The 26,745-nt window shown below is 35.8% G+C and overlaps 1 long non-coding RNA gene across 1 annotated transcript in view; it reads right to left on the reverse strand.

The window, feature by feature from the left end:
• LOC116569319 overlaps positions 1-17,441 on the reverse strand; it is a 208,568-nt gene extending 191,127 nt beyond the window's left edge. The window contains exons 1-2 of the long non-coding RNA XR_004276978.1: positions 17,395-17,441; positions 9,205-9,329 (exon numbers count right to left, since the gene is read on the reverse strand). This is a non-coding gene — a long non-coding RNA (uncharacterized LOC116569319). The remainder of the gene's footprint in view (positions 1-9,204; positions 9,330-17,394) is intronic.
• Between the last annotated feature and the right edge of the window lie 9,304 nt (positions 17,442-26,745).

The following is a 26,745-nucleotide window of genomic DNA, read 5'->3' on the forward strand; positions in this document are numbered from 1 at the left end:
CTTGATAACAACATGCAAAATAATGAAACTGGACCATTTTCTTATACCATACACAAAAATAAATTCAAAGTGTGCTGAAGACCTAAATGTCAGACATAAAAGCATAAGAGAACTATTGAAGTACTCTAGGAGAACTCGGGAAGTAAACTCTGACATTGGCTATAGCAACTTCTTTCTAGATAGGTCTCCTGAGGCAAGGGAAACAGAAGTAAAAATAAAACAATGGGAGTTACCAAAATAAGTTGTCTTCGGATTATTAATCAACTATCTTTTCTAAAGTATGGCCTGGCTCCCTCTTTTTAGATTGACAGGCTTTTTTACTGGTCAAGCAGACATACCCAATTGTCCTTTATATGTTTGTTGTTGATTTTTGGTGATTGTCCCATTTTTCATTTGCACAGTGTATAATCAGAATAATTCTATTAATATGTATTCGGCAAGATACAAGAATTATCCACTCAGTGACCTCCTATAAGATGAGTCATTCTCATTTTTACTCAATAGCAGGAGTGAATGTTTATATGGAGTGGCCCCAAACTTATCTACTCTGTATTTTTTTCAGTGTTTGTTAGACTTAGTTGGGTAGACTTATTGCCTGATTCCTTAGAAAACACACCTGTAATTTTCAGTATACATGTTACCTGGTCTTTTCCTTTTTCTTCTTCCATTTCCAACAATTTGCTCAAGGAAACTATAATTTGGGGGATGCAGTTAGTCATCTCCCCCTACAGTGGGTGTTTTAGTACACATACTAATATACTGATTTTCATAGTACCTTCAAGTACAACTAATTTAAGACCAGCTCTCCCAGTGCCATTTTAAAATGGTACCAGGTTAGTAAAGAATCACTAAAGAATGTCACTTAAAATCCAGTAATTATTTCAAGACAAGTAATACTCAAAATCATAGTTATTTTATGGCGTTAGAAAACAGACATGGGACTATGAATCCTGTGAATACAAAAAAGGAACAAGTCCCCTGCTAGATGAGATCCATGGTGGATTACACCTTTAACAGAGAAGTGAAAGGAGGAACAAACCTCCCTAAATGCTGTTAAGAGGAAGACAGCTAAAATTTAGACGTGGGAAATGACTGTCTGTCCCTGGAGTTGAGGCAGGAGAAGTAAGGGTCCCTTGTTGCCAAGGGACAGCAAGGAGCCTGGCAGAGTTAAGGACGTTTGTAGAGGAACAGGAGAAAGTTAACAGGTGGCCGAGCCTTGAGCAATGCATCAGGCCTTCCACCCTTCAATCCCAGACGAGTAACTTGGCAAATGAAACAGTCTCCTTTTTTATGGGAAACAATTTTTATCATTTTTTTTAAAATACAAAGTATCCCACATTTAATGAAATATTAAGAAATGTGAAAACGTATTACTATCATAATAATGCTATCAGACCCGGAAATGTCCAGCTGTTGGAATCATCAGAAGCGGATTAAGGTAATTATGATTAACATGTTAAATCATTTAGAGAAGTGAGAAACATGAGGGAATAAATAATGCTTTTCAATAAAAGATAGAATTTCTTTTTGGAAATTTTCAAAAGCACTGAATGGAAATGCTACAATAAAAAAAAACCACTCACATTAGGCTTTAAGATTTATTTTTAGGGGGCTTTCAAGAGAGCTGTAAATAGCAGGTAAAGAATCAATGAATACATACATTTCAGACAAAATGTGGAAGAATTTCTCTCTAGCAGACCTGCTACATAAAGTCTGTTAAGAGAATTTAAACTGAAGAGAAAGTATAGAAAACTAATTCTGAAGAGATAGTAATGCCTGGATGAATAAATATTTGGTAAATATAACAATCTCAAAAAAGCAAAACTAGTAAATTAGTAGTTTTAAATTAGTTTTAAATTTAGTAGTTTAAATTACTATTAAATTTAGTAATAGTAGTAGTCATAAATTAGTAGTTGGCCTCATTAATATCCTTCCTCTAGCCTTTAATTAGGCAAAAAAAAAATTGGTAAATATATAGAAGATTGGAAGAACTGTACTAAATATTTTGACTTAACTAATATTGTATAATATCACACCCAATATTGATAAAATACACATTTCTCTCAAATGTACTGGAAATACTCAATGATAAAAGCTGATCCACAAAACAGGTCACATTTTGTTAGAAGAGAATTTGTACAGAATTTGTTCTGTACTATAGTGGTAATCAATTCTAAGTCACTAAGTAGATAGATCTAGAAAATCTCCACATGCTTGAGAGTCAAACCTATGATATAAACTTCCACATTAGTTGAGGGATGCAGGGCTGGCTCAGTGGGTGGAGCATATTACTCTAGTGAAATCAAATCCCACACTGGGTATTGAGATTACTTAAAAACAAAACAAACAAAACAACAACAAAATACTTTAAAAAGCCAGTTGAACAAAATAATCTCATAGTAAGTCAAGGTCGTCAACATTAAAAAAAAATCCTTTCTACATATTTCATTTATTCCATTAAAATTAGAGGATGAAATATTATATGCTAACTGCAAAAGATGTGGCGAATGTGCTTGACAAAATACAACATACGTTCATGATAAAATTGCTCAGTGAAATAAGAATACTAGTAAACTTTCTCAACCTCATAAATTAAATTTCAAAACCAAAATTGAAACCAAAACCTATACCTGATACCATAATTAATGCTGAAATAAAGACCACCTTACCCATGATCAAGAACAAAAGGTTTCAGTCTTACCAGGGAAATTAAACAGTGTATCGAAGACCATACAGCTAGTTCAGTAAGTCAATTTTCCTAAAGTCAAATTATACCTCAAAATAATATTTTAATAGCTAAGAAAATACCAATCAGAATGGTATTTTGAAAATACGATATTACAAAGACCAAATAACAGCCATCACAATAAACCATGTAAGGAACAATAATTTAAAGCTCTTATTCTTATGGTTTTCCATATATATAGAAAAATACACACACACACACCTCAAACTCTTGTCAATATAAATATTATTTGAGGTTTTCCAAAATTAACTGTAGCAGCTGATCTCCATTTTCAGTGCACACTCTCTACCTCAGGAAACTATGGTACGTATGTGGGGTTTCTAATTCATCTGTAATGCTTTCTCAGAACTTTCAGAATCACTGAAGAGAGGTGATTTCACAGTCTTGGCTTCAAAGAGAACCATAAAAATAGTTCTTGACCCATTTATTAAATAAAGTATGTTGTACTCTTAAGAATCACTTAAGAAATCTCAGTGGGTTAAATAATATATTTAAAACTGTAATACTTGGAGAAAATAAGGAAACAATTTAACTCATAATGAAATTAAGTTTGGGATTTTATATAGATTTATAAATTACAGCTTTATATAAGACAATCAGATGGTAATTGGTAGCACATAAACATGAAACCTTTCTTATATAGAGTTAGTAGCACTGTCATCTTTTAGTCACATAAAGCAAGTATTTTCCTAACTGTTACATCTTTAACTTATAATAATTATTTGTTTCCATGTCTCCTTTCATATTCTTTGTCCACTCCCAAGGGAAACTCATAGGGCACTGTTATCCTACTCCACCTCAGAGCTGAATACAGTTCCTAGCACAATTTAGGAGTTTTGAATTTAATTTAGTTTTAAAGATAAAGTAGTCAGCCCTAAATTCTAGAGAGAGCAGAACAAGACTCATAGGATCAAAGGTAAAAACATGGACCAACTAGAAAAGCCAAAACACAGGAAGATTTGGACATCATTGTGTTTAAAACAAAACAAGACTCTGAAAAACAGTTTGTAGTAGTCAATTACACAAAACAAACAAACAAACAAAACAATTTGTCCAGCACAGTGAAATATTTCAATAGTTAAAACAATAAAACATGATTGTCACCTTTTATGTGACAATCTACTTATATACACATGAGTCCATTATGCATGCTGAAGAAAAATTTGGAAAAAATTTACTTGAATATCTGTATAAATGTCTATTTCTTCTGTTGAAAGCATGCTCCTTACTGAGAAAGCATGATCATTTTGAGATTGCATGGAGTAAACCCTCAGGGGTTACTCAGTCTTCAGGTGAACAATTACATTTTGGATTATAGGGAATACAAATTACCTCCTCTTAGAATGGAGCAATGGTATAGTAACTTGTAAATGGATTTAAGTAGCAATGGTGCAGCAGTGAAGATTTACTTAAACTTTGAGGTATGGATCAACATTTTTTTTTTTAAAGATTTTATTTATTTATTTGACAGAGAGAGATCACAAGTAGGTAGAGAGGCAGGCAGAGAGAGAAAGAGGGAAGCAGGCTCCCTGCTGAGCAGAGAGTCCGATGTGGGACTCGATCCCAGGACCCTGAGATCATGACCTGAGCTGAGGGCAGCGGCTTAACCCACTGAGCCACCCAGGTGCCCTGGATCAACATTTTTTGAAACAGGCAATACATTGCCTCTTAAATTCTACCAAACCTTAATTTTGTTATTCTTAACCAGAAATATCAGTACTCAAAGCATAGACTGCACATTTCCAAAATTTGACATTAATTAGGCTGAAGACATTTTTTCACTGACAGTTTTGAACTTTTTGGATGACCGTGAAATTAAATTTCATGAATATAAAGCAGAGTGAAATTATTTCCTTTTCAGAGAATCAATGAATTTTATAATTTCCTTTAAAAGTTTTTATTAATAATACCAACTGTCCATGTACCAAAGTTTACTAAAAGCATTCTATAATCTAAGAACTCTGAGGCGAGAACTGTATTTTTATTTTTGTCTGATAGATACATATGTATTATAGTAATATGTAATATCCAAAAAAGTCAACATAGAACACAAGAAGCGCTATTCATTTACTTCTCCTTAATCAGAAGAAAATTCTCGTACGTAGAAATAAATATAAATTAATATAAATTAATTATTTATATTAACATATATTAATATAAGTATATTAATATAAATTATATAAATATAAATTAAGTTTAGCCTCTCCATAGATTAGTACCATTTTAACAAAATTAGCCAAAAATTTTGGTAAGAAAAGTGTAAGTTAAGTTTATTTGGTCACTTAATGAATTAAAAATTTCAAATATCTACCATTTGTTCTTAAAGTCATGGTGAAGGTCTTGAAAGAAAAAAAAAAGTTTTGTCCTCAAAAAGACTGCAATCTATGATGTCTATGTAAGGACATCAGTGGATATGTAAATCCTGGAGGTGAAAACAAATGAAAATAAAATCAAGTGTCAGAATGTGTGGTGCAGAGCAGAAGGAAACGGTAGTATTTCTTTTGTATCTTAAATGTCACTTACGATACAAATCAGGAAGCCAGATGCAGTGATATTTTCTAAAAATCAAGGTGATCTATGTGCTTTTTATGACCACATATAGTCTGGTTTCTGAATGATTTATGGTCTTCTCAAACCAATGAAGAAGTTAATAATAACTGTATTTCTTTGAAGAATGTTTTAATTTCTTGTATTGCTATTTAAGTGACTAATGTAAGTATAAAGCAGGTAAAATTACATAGTTAATGCATAATACATTTCAAAACTAGTATAATAAAAAATACTAGCTGTATTATCAGAAGACCTAGGTCTTTCCTCATTGTTCCAAGTAACTAGAAAATTACCTCTGTAAACCTCAGTTTTCTACACTCTAAAATTTTGAGTCTAGAAATGTGGTCTAACTCACAACATTATGCAGATCAGATGTCCCCAGTGTGATAGCACTTTCTAATGACAGAAAATGTACAATATACATAAAATACTGGGAAGGTTAGAATTCTTGTAGAGAAATAATGGTTTTAATGGTTCTCTGTCCCTCATTCTGTACTACACAGTTTATTTTCTGCTGCAAAACCCAACCAAATTCTCCACGAATTACAAAAATAACTTTTTTTTTAAAAGATTTTATTTATTTATTTGACAGAGAGAGATCACAAGTAGGCAGAGAGGCAGGCAGAGAGAGAGAGAGGAAGGGAAGCAGGCTCCCTGATGAGCAGAGAGCCTGATGCGGGACTCGATCCCAGGACTCTGAGATCATGACCTGAGCCGAAGGCAGCGGCTTAAGACACTGAGCCACCCAGGTGCCCCCAAAATAACATTTATTTTTAATTCATGTTATGTGAAGTCTGCCAGATGGTTGTAGCTCAGATAGTTGGTTCAATTCTTCTAGGCTCTGTTAATTTGACCAGTTTATAGGAAATTTGAAATGGGATGACCGTATGAAAATATTCCCTAAGAACTAAATTAATGCATGTATATTAGCAATTAATTTTATAAACATGCTTCCTTTTATGTTCTCCTTGCCCAAGATAGCACTGTAAGTAGCAAAATGTTATTTATTGCCCTTCTCAAACTAATCTATTATGATTTTATTAAGAAACAGTCACAACCTTTCATGCTGATTGTTCTAGAAAATCTGTATTTTGTTTCTTTCAATGAGTCCCTGATTACCAACAGTTCGACTCCTTTTTGAATTCAACTTCTTATAGTCATCAATTAGTGAAATTAGTAACATATATCTTGCAGTATTAACATTCTGTCTCAAACTTGTTCTCCCAAAGCAACTTCACTAGGTTTATTTTCTACCTCCTGCTTTAACCAGGATAACAGTTTTAGTTTTGTCAAACCAAACTACAGACCACTACTTTTTCAGTCTTCTTTAACAGTAAAATTTATAAGCCTCTCGTCAGGTTACCAAAGGGGGAAAAAAATTACAAGAGAAGACGCAAATTACAAATATCAGAAGTTGAAGAGTGTCCATCACTACTGATCCCATGAACATTGCAACATTAGTAAATGAATATTATTAACAACTCTATGCCCACAAATTTGGTAACTTGAAATAGAACATTCCCTCAAAGTCATTATCTAAAGAAACTCACACAAGATGTATAATCTGAGCAGATATCTATTAAAACAACCAACTCAGTGATTAACAACCTTCTAAAATGAAATTGCCTGTTGCAGGTGGTTTCACTAGTGAATTCTGACAAACGTTTCAATAATAATGATACCAGTTCTCTATAATCTACCCAAATAATAGCTAGCAAACACTTCCTAACTTATTCTATGAGGTCAGTATTACTCAAATAACAAAACTGGATGGCAGCCTGAAAAAACAAAAACAAAAACAAAAACAAAAACTACAAACCAAGATGTTTCATAAAAACAGATACTAAAACCTACAACAAAACATTACTAAATAAAATTCAACCCTGTATATAAATAATTATATACCATAAAAATGTTGAATGGATTCCAGGTGTATAAGGCTGTATCAACATTTTAAACCTAATCCATCATATGTTAAACATGAAAAATTTTATTGATACACAAGAATTATTTGGAAAATGCAATACTATTAATGATTTAAAAAACCCACAAAAACCTTCTGACTAGAAATAGAGGGGAAAGTAATCCAGTTGATTTAAAATAAAACTAATGTCTTATTTAACTTTCCCCCTAAGATCATCAACAAGACAAGGCTATCTTCTTTCACTACTCTTACTGGGCACTGTACTGCAAGTTCTAGCTAATGTACTAAGAAAAAAAGTATATAAAAAGTATGCAAGTTGAGAAGAAAGAAAAAATAAAGGGCAAATAAAAGCACATGAGAAGCTGCTCAGTATCTTATGTCATTAGGGAATTGCAAATTAAAACAAGACACCTCTGTGCATCTAGAATGATTAAAACCCAAAACACTGACAACACCAAATACTGATGAGAATGTGGAGCAACAGAAACTCTCATTCATTGCTTGCGGGAAAGAAAATGGTCTAACAACTTAACATTTCTAGTACAGTTTGGAAATGTGTCGCAAAGTTCATCAAAGCTGCAAATTTCATCACAGTCGTATCACATGATCCGTCAGTTACCCTTGAAAGTATTTACTCAAAGGAATTGAAAACTTATGTTCACACAAAAAGTGCACATAAAGGTTGTATCACTTCATTCATAATTGTAAAATATGGGAACCAAAATGTCATACAATAGGTTAACAGATAAATTGGTACATCTTAACAATAGAATATTCAGCAATAAAAAGAAACAAACTATCAAGTTTTGAAAAAACAGGAAGAACCCATATTTATTTCCAAGAAGCCTGTCCAGAAAAACTACATCTTGTATCATTCCAACTAAATGTAATTCTTAAAAGACAAATATATGGAGATAGTAAAAAGTAAGTGGTTGCTGGGCATTAAGGGTAAGAGTGAAGGATAAGTAGATAGAGCACAGGAAATTACAGGGCAGTGAAAATATTCTGTAGCACATAGTAATGAAATATATACATGATACTATGCGTTTATCAAAACTTGCAGCATTTACAACACAAAGAGTGAACTGTAACATAAACTATGTACCTTAGAAAAGGATAGTGTATCAGTAATGATTCAATTTTAATAAATGTTATCACACTAATTCAGGAAATTACTAACATGGGAAACTAAATATTAAGGGAACTATATGTGGAGGAAGAGGATATACTGCAAATCGCAGTTTCTGCTTCATTTTTCTATAACCCAAAACTAGTCTAAAATAGAATCTATTAATTTTTAAAAAAACATGATTTCCAGTACCAAGTCCACATATAAGGGACTTGGAAATTCTTGCTAAATTATAATAAATAAAGACACTAAGCAGACTGAAGAATGAGTAACTCTTCATGGATCTCTAAGAGAAGACAAGACACAGGGAAAACAAACCAATCGCCCCCAACACTGGAGAAACAAACACAGGAAAACACGGGAGTTAAGACTTACCGCAGTGGAGACTCTAGCAGACGCCACCACTGAAGAAGAATGGGGGTAGGAAAACCCCAAGAGTAATTGCTGAGCTCCTAGAGGCTCGACACAAACAACTCTGAGAATTAAAAACTCCTGGGCAGAAGAGTCAGAAAATGGCCCCCACAAGATTTCTCTCCAGGAGCCTGACCAGGTTCCCTCAATAAGTAATGGAGAAAATTTCCCCCACTTGTGTTTCAAGCAGGGGGAGGGGAGTATTTGAAGTTGGCAAATGTTGATAATTACTGAGGGTGAAGTGCTCAGTATTTTGGAGCTTATTATACTATTCCTTCTACTTTAGTGAATCTTTGAAATTTTCCACAGTGATAAAAACAATGATAGAAAGCATATGAGTGTGTGTGTGTGTGTGTGTGTGTGTGTAAAGGAACTAACCAGAGCAAAGTGCTGTCTCCTTAACAAAGCCTGCCCTCAAGGGAAACGATTTAACCAGAGTCTTACCTGTTGGGTGTTACAAGATACAGCTGACCTGCTGAAAAAAAAATAAGCAAGTCCAGCCAGTCTAATTTCCCACAGGAAAGCAGGGAAATAGCCAAGTATAGACCCTTCTAGCCATCTTGTGCCACCTAAGGGAAAGGAAAAAAACAAACATAACAACAAAAACTGAGAAATGATTATGAAATTCATAGTTCAAAAGAGACATACATGAACTAAAAAACTAAGTTTCATGAGGCTTAATCATAGGACTATAGAATGCTTCCCTTTCCTCATACCTCATACCTGCATCTCCTGCAACACCAAAGGTCTATTAATAGTTGTTTCACTTGCCCAGTACATCCTGTCTGGCCATCAAGAAAAAAATGAAACATACCAAAAGGGCAAAGAACACAATCCGAAGAGAACAAGCATCAGAAACAGACATGGTAAGGATATTGGAATTATCAGACCAGGAATTGAAAACAACTGCAATCAATATTCTAAGGATTATAATGAGTGGAACAGATCGGGTGCAAGAATATATGGGCCATGTGAGCAGAGAAATGGAAATCCTAAGAACCCAAAAGTAATGTTAGAGACAGAACCCATTGTGACAGAAATGAACACTTTTGAGGGGCTTGTTAGTAGACTGGGCACAGCTGAGGGAAAAAAAATCTCTGCCCTTGAGAATACCTCAGTAGGAGTCTGCAAACCTGGGGAGGGGGGAAACAACTCAAAACAGACACAACACAATCAGTAGCATAGCATCAATGTAGCTCAGGATTTCCTACTAATAAGTTCACCTCCAAAAATGTGATGAAAAGTTGTCAACATACACACAGGAAAGGAAAGCTATTCAGTTTGTTAATTTCCAAGATGTTTTATTTGTTTTATTAAAACTGAATACTGAAATGCTACAGATTCAAACATAAAATAATCTTTCTTTTCTTGAAGATAGTGGTAAATTACCAAAAAAGAAAAAAAAAAAAAAGACAACAGAAATTATTGGCAAATGGTGCATATTTACTACATAGTAACTTCATATTTTCATTGAAACTAAAATATTGGACAACCATAAAAAGTGTGTGTGTATATATATAGTATATGTGTATATAATATAATATATGCTATACTATAACATAATATATATACATGTAATATAATATGTTATAATGTATGCACATATAATATATATACATATATTATATATACATATAAATATATAATATTTATATATATAAAAAGTGTGTGTGTGTGTGTATTTGCATTTGTGTATGTGTGTGGTTTTTTTTTTTTTTTAATATTTTATTTATTTGACAGAGAGAGAGACAGCAAAAGAGGAAATACAAACCAGGGGAGTGGGAGAGGGAGAAGCAGGCCTCCTGCTGAGCAGGAAGCCCAACACAGGGCTCCATCCCAAAACCCTGGGATCATGACCTGAGCAGAAGACAGCCGCTTAATCAACTGAGCTACCCAGGCACCCCTGTGTGTGGTTTTCTGTTGGTAGATAAAACATACTAAGGTACTGGTTATGATCAAAGGATGGGAAAATAACTGAAAGAGTTTGTAATTGGGAAGAGATATTTATAGTTCAAATTGAAAAATAACTGTAAAAGAAATTTTCATAGAAAAATATAAAATATCAGTATATTAAAATCATCTATTTAAAAGAAGAGACTATTAGAATGGAATGAAAGAGAAAACCTATCATATACAGAATATAATAAATATATTTAAGGCAAAAATATTTTCAAAATTTTAAAATCAAAGGAATGTAAAAATATATATTAACCAAATGAAAGGTGAATGGGGGAGACATTTGTTTACATAAGGCAAAATACAATTAAGACATAAACCTTGACATTCAGTACTGCTTAATATTGACTGCAAAGAGAGGTTTGACCAAATTATATAGTATGTAAATTATATCTCAATAAAACTGTTTTTTTTAAAGATTTTATTTATTTATTTGACAGAGATCACAAGTAGGCAGAGAGGCAGGCAGAGAGAGAGAGCAGGAAGCAGCTCCCTGCTGAGCAGAGAGCCCAATGTGGGGCTCAATCCCAGGACCCTGAGACCATGACCTGAGCCGAAGGCAGAGGCTTTATCCACTGAGCCACCCAGGCCCCCAATAAAACTGTTTTTAAAAAAAGGTTTCTTTTTGGCATAACCATTAAAGGTAGCAAAGAAGAGCATTATCTGACATCCAACCACAGGCTGGCAACTGAAGTCCTGCATTGATGTATCGCACCGTTTCCATTTATGCTCCCCATTCTTCTTTTTTTCTTTTTTAAGATGTTATTGATTTATTTCAGAAAGAGAGAGCACACCAGTGGGGACAGGAGTGGTGGAAGAAGGGGAGAGAGAATCCCAAACAGATTCTAAGCTGAGTATGGAGCCTGACTCAGGGCTTCATCCCAAGACTCTGAGATCATGACTAGAGCCAAAATCTAGAGTCACATGCTTATTAACGCACTGAGCCACCAGGGTGCCCCCACTCCATTCTTCTTAAACATCATGAGACTTATATTTATCCAACTTAGGTTAAATGGGGAAGGATTTATGGTGCCTCTGAAGAGAGGCAGCCACCTGAGCTGGGATTCATGAGCATTGTGATCTGGTGATTAGGTGTCAACAGTAAGAACACCAGTGCCAGTTTCATTCTGATTTTCATCCTGTTCTTTATCCACCACCTGAACAGTTGACTCACCTAAACCACTTTTTTTTCCCCCATTATTATTTTATTATTATTATTATTTTCATTTTTCTGTTAGCCTTCTTCGCTCTTGGGAATGGCTTCTCATTATTAAAGCAGTACATGGCAGATATGGTGGCAAGAGGTTTTTTCCTATGTTCTTTATCACCCTCTGAACATGAGGTTGAAATAAGGTGGCCCAGGCAGAAGGAACTGCCTGTATCACAAGGTATATTGTTGTTTGGACCAGAGGCACATCATTTTGGCTGGGTGTTTGTCATCATAAAACGAATCTCATCTTGCTTGTTACATGTAACATTTTAAGGGATTCAGGGGATATTTCATTATTTAAAGAAGGCAAGACAATCAAGTGGTAAGATTTTCAGCATAAACTTGCTCAATTCATGACTTCATTCATTCCCAATTGGTCAATTCAATTATGTCTGAATTCTGGAGGATTTTCCATGTGTTAATTCTGTTGGGACCCAGCCTGAACAGTCCATTCTGTTCAATTATGTATACCATGAAATTGTAAGCCTCCCAATCATTTAACTAACAAATCTGAGAGAATGAAGATTTATCAGGGAGTTGTTAATATTTTCAAAGTGTCACACTTCTGTGAACTATATTCACAGGCTTCTGCGGTCACCTCTCTCCTGAGTCATATGCCTGGATTTTATGGCTAGTGACTGATGACCATATCTGAATAAAATCACAACTGATTACGGTATTTCTCAAATTCCCAACAGAACCTTCCTTGTACAGTAACATTTTTTTTCAATTGTCTCTTTTACCTACTATGATTGACTCTTTTCTTGTGTTTTCGGCAATTCTACTTCAGCTAAAAATCAATTAAGTACTAACCCAGTTATAGTCCTTCTCTGTCTCCCCCTCTCAGTCAGCCTTTCCTTACGAATTTATTTTGCCAGCTCAACAGGAGTTAAAACTTTTCACTCATAAATAATAAACAAACAAGCAAACAAACCTCTACCACAGAAGTTTTGCTGCTTTTTACTGAGAGTGGGTCAGCAGCTGTCCTGGCGTTGAAATGAGCTCTTTCTTCCCTTGTCCTTGCCAAACCGTCAAGTACACTTGTCATATTGAGTTGTAGGTCTGAAAAGTCAATCCTTCCTCTTCACGATGTCAGTGTGTAAGATCTACTAGGATTAAATACCGGTCGTGGTCTTGGGTTCCGTTTGATAATCAAACTCATAAAGCACAAGTTCATTAACTTTCATGAAGGTTAAAGATCAGAGAACAACATGCACAGTGACCAAAGAGCAATTGTCTCTTGGCTCTCAAAACCAGCTTCTGAATATTCCCTAAATCCCACATTAAGATTATGGCTTAGATTTGAAATTGAATTTTTTTTTTTTTAGATTTGTATTTATTTATTTGTGTGTGTGTGTGAGAGAGAGAGAGAGAGAGAGAGAGTGAGAGTGCACAAGCCAGGGGAGAGGGAGAGGAAAATGGAAAAGCAGACTCCCTGCTCAGCAGGGAGCCTGACTCAGGGCTCGATTCCAGGACTCTGGTATCATTACCTGAGCCGAAGGCATATTCTTAACAGACTAAGCCACCCAGGCATCCCTGATATTGGATTAAGTAACATGGAGGCTGACTGGTTATTTTGACAAAAGAGTTATAGCGTTACCGTGGAGTGAAAATCTGATTAGAGGCGGTTAATGAGAAATACAGGAGGCATTACACGCAGAGACTATAGGTAACAGTCTCAATGAGATGTACAACAGAAGAATGGGCAGGGACTTGAAGCAAAGGTCAAGTCAGAAGCCGCTTTGAAATGAAAGCATTTGTGGATGGGACTAAACCAGTAGAGAAGGAAAAATAAAACATGCAGAAGGAAGAGGGAAGCATCACTAGAATCATGTACTCGTGTAGGCAAGAAGTGAGTACTGCACATTGCTGGAGTACTCGGAATATTTCCAGACTCTTCTTGTGTGTCATTATGCTATTTACTGCCATTTCAGGCTTCAGAAGAGATAAATATATGCTAGCAACTCTTTGTTTCATTGCTAATATTTTTGGTTCCTTTTTGAACATTTAGTATTATAATTTCTTATTGAAATGCTCTAGGGTGAATTTTAATTCACAGAAGTGGGGAAATCTACTAATCGTGTCCCTATTCCATTGTACTACGAAGAAATGTTTCCCAAGATTTTAATTGCTCAGAGAAAACTAACAAAATCAAAATCGGTGCAAAGGATCCACGCATAGCTGAGATTTTCTAGGACTTTATGCAGGAAAAAAAAATTGTAGCTCACACAACAGTGGCACAGTAATCAATGATTTCTGCTGAACTCTTTGCAGAGCATTCACTGGGATTCCAGGTGTGTTTAATATGCAGGAGACGGATCCTATCAGACAAAGCAGGGGAAGGCTTTGCAAAGAGGAGCAATGTCTTCTTTGTCCTGGTTTGTGGTCCCCACTATAGTGATTGTGTTGATAGAGTTTTATTTCTCCCATTTGTTCTTGCCTTTGTTGTTGATGACATTAATATATTTTTAGGAGCCAAGCATCCAGGGATAACCAGAGAGATGTAGCTCATATCATGCATTACTAGGATGACAGCAGAGATAGTGTTAGCTGAAAATCTGCTCTCTCAGTATAAGACCAATCAGAAAAACAACGTGGAAGTCATTTTTTTCCTTTTCTATTATTTGCTTACCAGCAGTCTTGTTCTTGCCTCTAATCAGATCTCTTGAAGTCCAGAGCTATTTAAACATAGCCATATTTCTTATCTTGGACACTCAAATTTGGCCTCTTTGTTTTTAAGCCCTTATATGGGAGTAAATAAACCACTAAGAGTTTTATTGATTTTTAAGTTAGAGCATAAGCAATCTGGCCCCAGCTACCAGCATCTAGTATTTAAGGGAAGGATTTGAGTCCAGCGTTATGTTCTTTTGCTTTCCCACCACTGAGCATAGATTTGGCTGCAAATGACTGTAGCAACATGCCTGTGACCCAATTTGAAATACACCTTTAAAGCAACTTTGACTCCTCAGCACTCTTGTGTTCCCAGTGATTTAACAATAATGCTTTCCAACCAACATGTTATTTTTCTCTCATATTCCTCTCTCATATTCCATTTCTCTCAAATTCCAATATGTGTTTATCATCTTTTGGGGATTACAACCTTGTTTTCCAAACAAAAATGAAATAAACCACAGTCTGAGATGTATCTCTTGAAAGGAAATTCTACCAAAATGGAATGTTCCATAATTTATATGATTAGTATGGTTTTGCCATTTCTTTTCTGTGTGGCTTGTTTTACAGATGCTAGCGTGAGGGCCAGGCAGGCTAATTAATCTCAGGGCACATAGGTTATGTGGCATGCTGTCATATCAGTGCTTCTACATAGCTGCCAGGAAAAGGCAGCATGACCAAAAAATGTCACGGGACGTGAGGTCTTCTAAATAACCCCACTGTAATTTTTCAAATTGCTGCCAAATATCTTCTTCAGAACAGCAGCAAATGTCAATGAAGACTCAGGTATCTGTTCAGGGTAGAATCACCGTTGTTCAAATAGCAAGAGAAAAACAGACCAGATGCTGTCTGGTGTTGAAGAGAGGAAGAAAGAAGCATCCCAGGTTATACCTATTATTTTGGAGACAATATATCTCTGAACTAGAAGATCAGTGTGACATTGGCTTTGCCTAAACTAGGCTGTGTGTGAAAAACTAGGCTTTGCTTAAACTAGTATGATGACAGAATTTAACAGTATGTCAGATTCTTACCTATTATCATAAAAGTGGCAGCGAATACTACCTTGCTACCATCTGAACAAAACAGCCTCTAACATCAGCCTTTACTGGCAATGACAGCCCCTTTCCCCCGGCAGTGTTTACACGCTTCACACAATTCAAAACAGGAGACCTGAGCTTGGATGTCCAGCGGACTTATTTGCATGTTTGTCTATAAAACATCTCATAGAAATATTAAAACGTATGTGTTTGGAGGAAACTCTGGTTTTGTGGTGGGTGCTCAGATATAAGGATCAAAAAGAAGTTTCAATCATTTCTGTTTTTATCATCTTTAGAATTGATATGAAAAGGTTCAAGATGTTGATACAAGGTTTGGGGGTAATACATAAGCAGAGGACCGGGTCCTTGTTCAAAGAGAAGAATTATATTCCTCAAATGCTTCCTGTACTCAAAAATGATGGAATCTTACATTTCATCATTAGTGAAAATTACAAATACGACTATCCCTTAGTAATCTTTTTCAGCCTCTGCAGACTGAGATGAAAACCTGGTACTACATGTGATTGTTTCTCTACTGTCTCTCTCTCTTTCTGAGAATATAAGTGCCAAATGGGAACAAATTTTGTTTTGCTCATTTTGTGTCTCCGGTAAAACTAGCATGTGATAGAAACATCAGAAACTAGCATGTCAAGAAACATCATTTGAGTGAACGCATAAAGGCTGAAAAGGTTATTGAGTGCCCCCAAAGGGGGAGATACACACCAAACAATGAAGGCTAGGCTTTATAAAGAGAAAAATGGACGATGGGGATTTTGTTTTACACCTTAGACTTCTCAGTTCGGTGGAGAATACCGATAAGGCTGTGTATATAACATACACACATACATGTCAAATATAATCTTGGAGAGGTTTATAGTGTGAGAATAAATATACATCGAAGGAGAGGAAAAGGAAGATATACAAGTACGAGACAAATGATATAAAAGAAAAGTGTTATAAAAAGAAAAGAAAAAGCTACCTGCATTCAAATCCATTTTCTGCCCAACTCTTTTGCTTTCCAAGACACTATGTTTTACTAACCACCTCCTTAACTTCCTGGAGGTGGAGACCCTTGCTTATCTTTCTGATAAAAAGGTCACTACAGTAACTGTGATCCATTGGCTTTTGGAAGTTAACAACTCCCAACTCCCCACTATTGCTTTGGCATTTTCTATTGCTATAAAGCCAAAGACTGATCATCTTCCTTACCATCAGCACTAACCTACAGAAGAAAATCTCTACAGTACAGAATGGTACCAGTACCCCTTTCACCAGTGGTATTCCTGATGACTTTGGTAAATGATGTGCCCTCTGGGCATTCTTACAGAATAGAATCCTCCATTGAGTGGTCTGGTCTCATATAATACATTCCCTCCTGCAAAGTCGCTTTTCTGAGCCATTTTGACCCCTTTTAGAACTGTATCCCATGGAAACTCAGGCATTCCCACTTTGGTCAGTGTGGACAATTTCTCTCTCTTGGCTTTTAAGGGCCCCTAGCAGTGAACTTCTCCTATTTTCTTGGTCTTCACTGATAAACTCTATTTTGGGAACATGTCCCCAAGCCTATGAATTCTTGTTTACCCAGCCTCAAGTTCTGTACCTCTCTGCTCTGAAACCCTTAAGCAAGCACCCTCGTGTTCCTGCTGGGACATGTAAGCTTTCTTGCACCTCCTTTGGAATGCACATGACCGATTTCTAAAGTTCTTGATTAGTTTCAAAACATGTTTATTCTTGTTTATGCAATCCTTGTTTCCCACTCACCTGTGTACTCTTCCAACTTCTGATATGGTCTGACTCTAAAAGCATCGTAAAGTAGAACAACAAGGTGGAAGAAAATCATGCTCTATTTTTACTAGCCAGCTGACAAGGAAGACTCATTGAGACATTTTCAGACTTACAATAAGAAGCATAATGCATGCATTAACATAGGGAGAAAACGTGCTTAAAATGTCTAGAGTTACTATTTATTTTAAAAAAGGAGGCTTCATCAAATGAAAAGATAGAAAGCTGATGTCGTTTTTTAAAAAATATATTCACTTTAATTACATTCATTTATCAGGGAGGAGAATCCTTACCCTTTCAGATAGAAGGTGAAATGAAATCTCATCTTTAGGTAGAAATAAAGTGTTTATAGGTAACGTAGCTATGTACTAGAGGAGTTTAATAAACAGATTTTCTACTGATAGTATTTCAACAAAAATACTACTGAATATTGACCTTTAAATTTTCTCTTCAGTATTAGTTTGAACTTGAGTTGCTAGCCCTCCTTACTTGGAATATTATCAGAAATGTACATAAATTTTGGAGAGTTAAAAGAGAACCCGATGCCTGTGGAAACGCTCAAGCTTCACTTTCTCACTTAGAAACAGTAAATTGCAAAATGCATTTAAGCAGCTAATTTCCTGCTTGAACATACTAAATCACTTCTTCTGATTTCCCTATTGTGTTTTGCTAAGAATGCACTTTAATCTTGTGCCCTAGTAATGACAAGGTTGATACTTTCTGTATTTCTGTTAGGTATTCTCATTAACATCACTTATAACCTTACATAACAAAGACCATTACCCACAAGACAAAACAGAGATTGGAAAAATGAAAAACAACATGAGATTTACAAAATACATACATGCATACATACAAAAACTTACTGTCAGCCAGCCCTGAGTGATGGTACCAATTTTCCAATGCAAATTGCATATATTCATGCTTTGGTTTTTAGAACAATCTTGTCAAAATTTTGTTATTGTTTCATAAAAATCTCTCTCTCTCTTTTTTTTTTTACTTCTATGTGTGTTACTTGTTTTATGTAGCCTACTCGTTTTATATAATCAGGTTTAAGTACTTTACATTACATATTTTTTGGTCTATATAGATATACTTAAATAAATTGATGAGTCAGACTGAAAAAATACATAATTTATCCTAATCACTGTGTTCTCTGAACAAGAGATTTATTTTATTATTTAATTCATGCCCCATAAGATTCTCCCCAAAGGTTTTTCTAACTTTTTTCTTGGGGAGGGGATGTGTTGATAAGGTTGTTCAGTTTCTAAAACAATAGATTTATGACAGCTATAATCCACTTAAATAATATCATAATCTCTCTTTACCAAAAGGCATCTGAAGTTTTCCATGTCATGTCTTCAATAAAGTATCCTATATTTGGAATTTTGGAGAATAATGATGGTAAATTTTAAAATATTTTAACTTCATATAAAGCATTTTTCTCAAGCTGGAAGCTCAACCTGTTCTTTTAGCTTTAGGTATCTTTCATAGCTTATCCATGTGAGGTAAGATTGAAAACCACAGTGGATAACTCAAATGCCTCACTAAACAAAAAATAGGAAGTAGGTCAATGATTACTTTCCGAATTGTATAAATATGTGAAGAAATATATTTAGCACACATCAGTGTCATCAACAATATCATTGAGTAATCTCTACCTGTATGTTGACCCCAAGTATTTAAATGTATTAAATATCATACTTTGATTTTTTTTTGAAATGCAGTGATTGACTCTCTCCCAAAGAATAAAAGAGAGTCTGTGATAACCTTAATTTCAACATGTCAAGTCCTGTTTATTGATAACTTTAAAATGTTAGCTTATGTTCTAATAGCACAAATTTGTAATTAATTTCCCAAACAAGGAAAATTTGAGAATAAAAGAGGCACTATTAATTAATTGTAATAAAAGAAGAGAGAGAATAACCCAGGATTGTCTCAGGCAAACATGCATTCATAATGACTTCAATTATTAAACATTGCTGACAGTTTTCCAATATATCCATTTCTAAATTCAACAGTCCCCATTTGCCTTCTTTTTGCATTTATGATCCCAACTGTAGAGTCTAATTTAGACAAAATAGAATGAGATTGAACAGCAGAGTCTGTACCCAGACTGTGTTGGTTCAAATCTGTTCTTCTGCTTACTATTTGTGATGTCTTGGGAAATTTACCTAAACTCTCAATAACTTATTACCTTTATCTTTAAGTGGGACTGAAGATTTTCAGTAAATATTTCATATATGTGTGAGGATTGATTAGGACATAAAATATTTAAAACTGTGCCTAGCACATAGTAAATGATTAGTAAATATGAATTACCATTATTGGATGAAATATACTACAGTATGTTCTTTCTATAAAAACCAGAGCGGGGGAAGCCCAAATTGTGTTTTCTTGTTATATTATCTTACTTTTTCATAAACAGAAAAATTAATGGTAAATTAAGTATATACGATGTAGAATGAAGTTTTGGTGACTAGATATGAGGAAGAATCTGAATTTTGCTTTAGCTTACATCCCTGCAGATTTGTGTGTGCACATTGTAAGAGAAGTATATTTATTTCCAAAGACTTTAAAGAGAATTTTTAGATGTGCAACCAGACTGAGAGATTTTAAAGATACCTCCGGCCTCCATACATGTATAGCTGCTGCAATTACCAACATCACTCCCCAGAATGGCACTTTTTTTTTTTTTTTTTACCAAAGATGAACCTATGATGACATGTAATAATCATTCAAAGTTTTTAATTTACCTTAGGGTTATCTCTTGATGTCATACATTCTGTGGGGTTGGACAAATGTATAATCATATATACCCATCATTGTAGTATCCCTCAGTATTTTCTCTGCCCTAAAAATCTTCAGTGTCTGCTCATCGCTCCTCTCTTCTCTCCCCACAGCCACTGATCTATTTATTGTATGAAAGATTATGTCTTTCAAGAACTTGCTCCAGGGGCGCCTGGGTGGCTCAGTGGGTTAAAGCCTCTGCCTTCGGCTCAGGTCATGATCCCAGGGTCCTGGGATTGAGCCTCGCATCGAGCTCTCTGCTCAGCAGGGAGCCTGCTTCCTCCTCTCTCTCTGCCTGCCTCTCTGCCTACTTGTGATCTGTCTGTCAAATAAATAAATAAAAATCTTAAAAAAAAAAAAAAAGAACTTGCTCCATATTATCTAGGTTATTGTGAATATAGATTATTCTTTCTTTATTATCCTTTATTGTCCTTTCAGTTTCCATGGCATCTACTGTGATGTCCTCTCTTTCATTACTGATATAAAAAATTTCATCCTCTTTTTTCTTAGCTTGGCTGGAGGCTTATCAATATTATTGATCTTCTCAAAGAATCTGCTTTTGTTTTTATTATTCTTCCTATTGACTTCCTACTTTCAATTTCATTGATTTCTGCTACCATTCTTATTATTTCTTACTTTCTGCTTACTTTGGATTTAATTTTCCCTCATTATTATAATGTACTGAGGTGAAAACTTGGCTGATTGATTTTAGGTTTCTCTTTTGTTCTATATATGCATTTGATGCTATAAATTTCCCTCTAAGACTTGACTTTGCTGTATTCCAGTTTGATAAGTCCTGTACTCCCTCATTTAGTTAAATATATTTTTTATTTCTTTTGAGATTTCTTCTTTGGCCCATGTATTATTCAGAAATGTGTAATTTAATCTCCACCTATTTGAAGATTTTCCAGTTTTGTTTCTGTTAACTAATATTTAGTTGTATTCCATTGTAGTCTGAGAACAGACATTGTATGATTTCTATACTTTTAAATTTTGTTGAGGAATGTTTTATGGCCCATAATGTGGTCTATCTTGGTGAACATTTCATGTGAGTTTGAGAAGAAAGTGTGTTCTCCTATGGTTAGATTGGAATGGGATCAGATGTCAATTATATCCAGTTGACTGATGGTGTTATTAAGATCCACAACTAGATCTGTCCTGTTAAGGCAGACACTTAACAACTGAGCCACCCAGGTGCCCCAACTGTTCTTTCTCTCTCTTTTTTTAAAGATTTTATTGATTTGACAGACAGAGATCACAAGTAGGCAGAGAGAGAGAGGAGGAAGGGAGCCTGTCGAGCAGAAAGCCCACTGCGGGGCTCGATCCCAGGACCCTGAGATCATGACCTGAGCCAAAGGCAGAGGCTTAACCCACTGAGCCACCCAGGTGCCCTCCTGAAATGCCAATTGAATATTACCCCCACCTTAAAAGACCATCAGAGACGTGAGTCAAAGCCAATCAGCAAGGGTCGTTTATTGCAGGTTCGAACCTGGACCTCTGCGCCGCTCGTTGCCGATAACGCCGAGAGGTCCAGAGCTGGGTTGGTGCAGGATTTTTATAGACAGATACAAACAAGTTTCGGGTGGGGCTGAGCTGATTGATTGATAGTTTGAACAGGCATACTTGGCGTCAGTGGATTGGGTCAGGGGATCCTGCACGAAAGCAGACAAAGCAATCTTACAGAAGCAGAACTGGCCGGTTAGCCCACGCATGCGAAAAAAAGCACTACCAGGATATTGAAGACCTGGTTACTTATCAAGTAAAGACAATTGGGAGTCTCCTGGTGGAATGTTACATTCCTGCTATCAAACGTCCTTGTTAGTGAGATTTAGGTTTAGAAGAAATTTAACTTTATTTACTTTTTTTTCTACCTTTGCCTCCTTCGGTTTTTTTATGGAGGGGAGGGTGACATTAGGGCTATTGATAAGGTAACTTCTTTGTTGTAAATCTCAAGGACATTTGCAAACCAAGGGAGACTCCTGTCTTGCAGGATTGTGATCTCAGCAAGTTAACTATTTACCATTTTATGGCAGTCAGGGGTGCCTGAGGAATGCTACACATATAGAGGGGAGCGGGTGAAGGAGGGGTGCAAGGCGCCAGCTTTTGTTTTGTCCTCAGCCAGCCTCCTGCTCCTTCACTCCCAAATATTCTTTTTTTAAAAAATGATTTATTTATTTGAGTGAGAGAGAGAGAGAACAGGTAGGTGTGAGGGGCAGTTGGAGAAGGAAAGAGAAGCATAAGGTACCATGCTGAGCTCAGAGTTGGATGTGGGCTCTATCCCATGATCCTGAGATTAGGACCTGAGCTGAAACCAAGAATCAGAGGCCTTTTAAAACATATTTTATTTGGGACGCCTGGGTGGCTCAGTTGGTTAAGCAGCTGCCTTCGGCTCAGGTCATGATCCCGGCGTCCTGGGATCGAGTCCCACATTGGGCTCCTTGCCCTCCGCAGGGAGCCTGCTTCTCCCTCTGACTCTGCCTTCCACTCTGTCTGCCTATGCTCGCTCTCGCTCACTCTCTCTCTGACAAATAAATAAATAAAATCTTTTAAAAAAATATTTTATTTATTTATTTGAGAGAGAGACAGAGTTAGCGATAGAAAGCATGAGTGAGGAGGAGAAGGAGAAGCAGGCCCTCTATCCAGCAAGAAGCCCAAGGTGGGGCTTGATACCAGGATCCTGAGATCATGAACCAAGCCAAAGGCAGACACTTAACCAGCTAAGACAGCCGGGAGCCCCTAAGAATCAGAGATGTATCCAGCTGAGCCACCCCGGTTCCCCTGCCTTTTGAGGTTTTGACAATTTTTGGATTCCATTTTCTCTCTTTCTCAACATATCATTTGTATTTTTTTTAACTTTTTTTCAGTGGTTGCCCTATAGTTTGCAATATACATTTACAACTAATTCAAGTCCATTTTCAACTAGCAATAGATCATTTCATGGGTAGTATGAGTACTTCCTATACAAAAATAATCCTAAATCCTTCCTCTCATTATCTTGTATTGTGGTATGCCTTGTAATTTATTCTTAATAGCTGGACATGATGCACTAGGTAAAAGGAACTGCTATAAATAGGCCTTTATTAACATAGTGGTGGGGGGGCCTCCTGGGTGGCTCAGTTGGTTGGTTAGGCATCTGTCTTTGGTTCATATCATGATTGCAGGGTCGTGGGATTGAGCCCCACATTGGGCTCCTTGCTCATCAGGGAGCCTGCTTCTCTTTCTGCTTACTGTTCCCCCTGGTTGTGCACAGGCTTTTTCTCTCTGACAAATAAATCAATTAATTAAAAAAAAAACAGTGGTGGGTTTTAGAGGGACAGGAAGCTTTCATATAGAATTATGATTAGGTCTCAATCTTTTAGTGAACTTGTCTCAACTTTTAACTTCACAAACTTTTCTCAGTTCTTTTCTTTGCCTTGGGTGGGACAAGATAGCTAGAGCTGACAAGTTGGTTATTTTCCTTCTTTCAGGTTAGTTAGGTTCTGACAATACCCCCAGCAGGTTGGCCTCTGGTTAATTAGTTTCTCTTGAAGCAAGCCTTGCTAAGAAGAACAAAGTGTTCTTTTTTGTTGTTGTTGTTTGTGTTTTGTTTTGTTTTGTTTTTGTTACAGAGAGAGGATGCATTGAGCAGGGGGCAGGAAGGAGCAGAGTGAGAGGGAGAGAGAGAGAATCTTAAGCAGGCACCATGCCCAAAAAAAAGCCCAACATGGAGCTTGATGTCATGACCTGAGCTGAAATCAAGAGTCAGAGGCTTAACAAACTGAGCCATCCAGGCACCCAAAAAACAAAGTGTTCTTGTTTATTTCAAAATGGGTCCTTTTCTCCTCCTCTTTCCAGAAATATGAGGCGATTTATCTCGGATATATATTACGGGAATCTGGCTGAGCCCTGGAGTAAAGTTTAGAACTGGGCAGGTATCTTCTTGTGACTGGGTCTTCTGTAGCTTTTAACTGTCAGGGTTGCCTGCACTGAGTCCCCAGAAATTCATCCATTACAGTTTAGGTTTTCTTACCCCAGCACTGGTTTCCACAGTAGTTTCTATTTGTGATTCCTTGCATTTGCCTGACTCTTCAATCAGGTACAATGATTTTTTTTTTTTTTTAATGCCCTTAGCTTTCATAGGGATCCAAAAAGTTAACTATTTTTCAGTTTGACCATCTTTTCACATATTGTTAGGACAGCATGATGACTTCTAAGCTACTTATATGCAGAACCAGAAACTGGTAATATTCCCTTATAGACTTACACATGCAAGACAACAGCTGATTCAGCTCCAACCCTCTATTCCCCAGACCTTGGACACCATAGCTCAACTAACTTACAGTTTTCAGGTTGTAATCATTAGCTTGCATAATTTTAATTTATGTCAATTTAGAGCAGAGAGGCTACCAATTGGTCTGCTGTTGTCAGTAGAGTGGGTATTTGCCTTTGAACAAGGTATTACATCTCCTATGCTTTAGAGACCATATGATTCAGTACAGTGAGGGCACAGATAAGTCACCTAGCGTCTGGCAATCATATATACCAATTTCATTCAGAAGTTAGTGACAAAAAATGAGGACCCATGTCAAATTTGGCTTCCAGACGTGGACATATCAGCAGTATCCACTGCATATTGTCTGCAGAGTATGTGCCCATTGGGAGGAACATCTCTGTTCTATTTCTTCAGGTACTGTACCCAACTGTGTGAACTTCAAGTCTTGTTTTTGGTCCACTCAGAGAGACTTTAAGCTATGCAGTATACTTTCAATATGATATCTGACTAAAGTCCCTGGTTGATATTTCACATTTTTATTTCATACATATGTTTACATTAAATAATCTTATGAGGAAGCAAGAATAGAACAAAGTAGAATTTAATATTTTCAAACAAATTCATCCATTTTCATGAGTGGAGATTATTTATGCTTTTAGCACACACATTTTTTTTTCTCACCTTTCAACAAAAGCACACAATTACTCTACATTTATTGTTCTGCAACTAAAATCACTCATTGTTCTCAGAAAATATGTGTGCATATTTAGAAACATATTTAGGTTCTAACTAACCATTGTTTTCTAGCGTATGTTTTATGTTTTAACGTACTTGCACTCAGAAAATCAAGTAAATGAATAAAGAGTTTTCAGAAACTCTCTGTCATATTCTGTCAAATTCATACTCATTCTTTGACTACCTGTTGATATCTAAATTTGACATTGAGTATTAATAGCTTGATTAATCCCAGTGATCTAACAACAACAACAACACAAACTAGTAGTTCAAAGACATCGCCAGTTATTATGCTATGTTTATGACATTAATATTTATTTTAAAGATTATATGGAAATGAAAAATAAAGACAATCAAGATAGTTTTAAAATTACCCAAGAAGGCATGTATTTGATTTCTTTAATTCCTCTTGATTTTCCTAGACTCAGTTACCAGTCTATGGAATTGCTACAGAGTATGTGACCTCACATATTCTTGTGTATTCTGTTGAATTGTACTGTTATAAGTATCTGCTTCTATATCTTGTATTTCATATGTTAAACCAGGCATTTGTTGTACAATCTCCTCCTCCTTCTGAGTTCACATAGTTACAGGTAAACTATTTTACAACATCCATGCTTTTTTTTTACATGATTCCTGGTATAAGCTCACTCTACATTCATCCTTCACTTCTGAAAAATACCTTCTGGAAGAAAAGTGTCTTGAGGCAGTTAATGGCTTGGAACTAACCATGAGTTAAATTTGAACTGGACCTCTGATTTCCTGGATTCAGATTCTTTTTAATAGCCCAAGGAAATTCAATTAACCTAACCTTCAGAATCTAATTATATTCATTGTTTCAAATTAACACTCACTTTTATCCTTTCATTCATTAAACATTTGCTCAATTTTTGTAATTGAATGTCTTTACAAGTCCAAAGAAACATGCTGACAGAAATACTCTGTCTTCCATATAAATCTAAGGTTTATACAACTCATTATTTTTTCAGTAAGCTTTTGTTGTCTTATTGTCTCTCCTTGAGTTGATTAACACTGATGAGTAATCATTCCTTCAGTCTATTACTCTAGACCACATTTCAAACTGTCAATACATTCTAACTTCTCTATTAAAGCTTATTAACCCTCTATTTGTAAAAAAGTTAGATACCTCTCCCCCAAATGCAGATGTACAGATGGTAGATTCAACATTTTTGTTAGAAAGAAATGCAGAGGCTACACAAGTCATCTCAGGTAAGAAAAAAGGGAAATCATATAAAAATTATTTTAAAAAAATAGCCTTGTCTAAGAGTACAGTAATACTTATTGATAGCAAAGTAGACTAGGAGGGTGCTCCAATATTCTCACTACCTAAACCATGCTTCTGGTTCTATGGTCACTCTTGCTACTTTTGCTACACTTGCTACTTCTCCTACTACCAACATTATAATTTATAACAATGTTTTAATTTTAAAAGAAATAATTTATTATGGTTTTGTTTTCCTCTAAGTATACCAGGCCATCATCCTATCTGTCTCTACATATCTACACATAAGTTTCAAGTATAAGCAACCATG

The sequence above is a fragment of the Mustela erminea genome, chromosome 11 (assembly GCF_009829155.1).
Source record: "Mustela erminea isolate mMusErm1 chromosome 11, mMusErm1.Pri, whole genome shotgun sequence".
NCBI classification, from domain to species: Eukaryota; Metazoa; Chordata; class Mammalia; order Carnivora; family Mustelidae; genus Mustela; species Mustela erminea.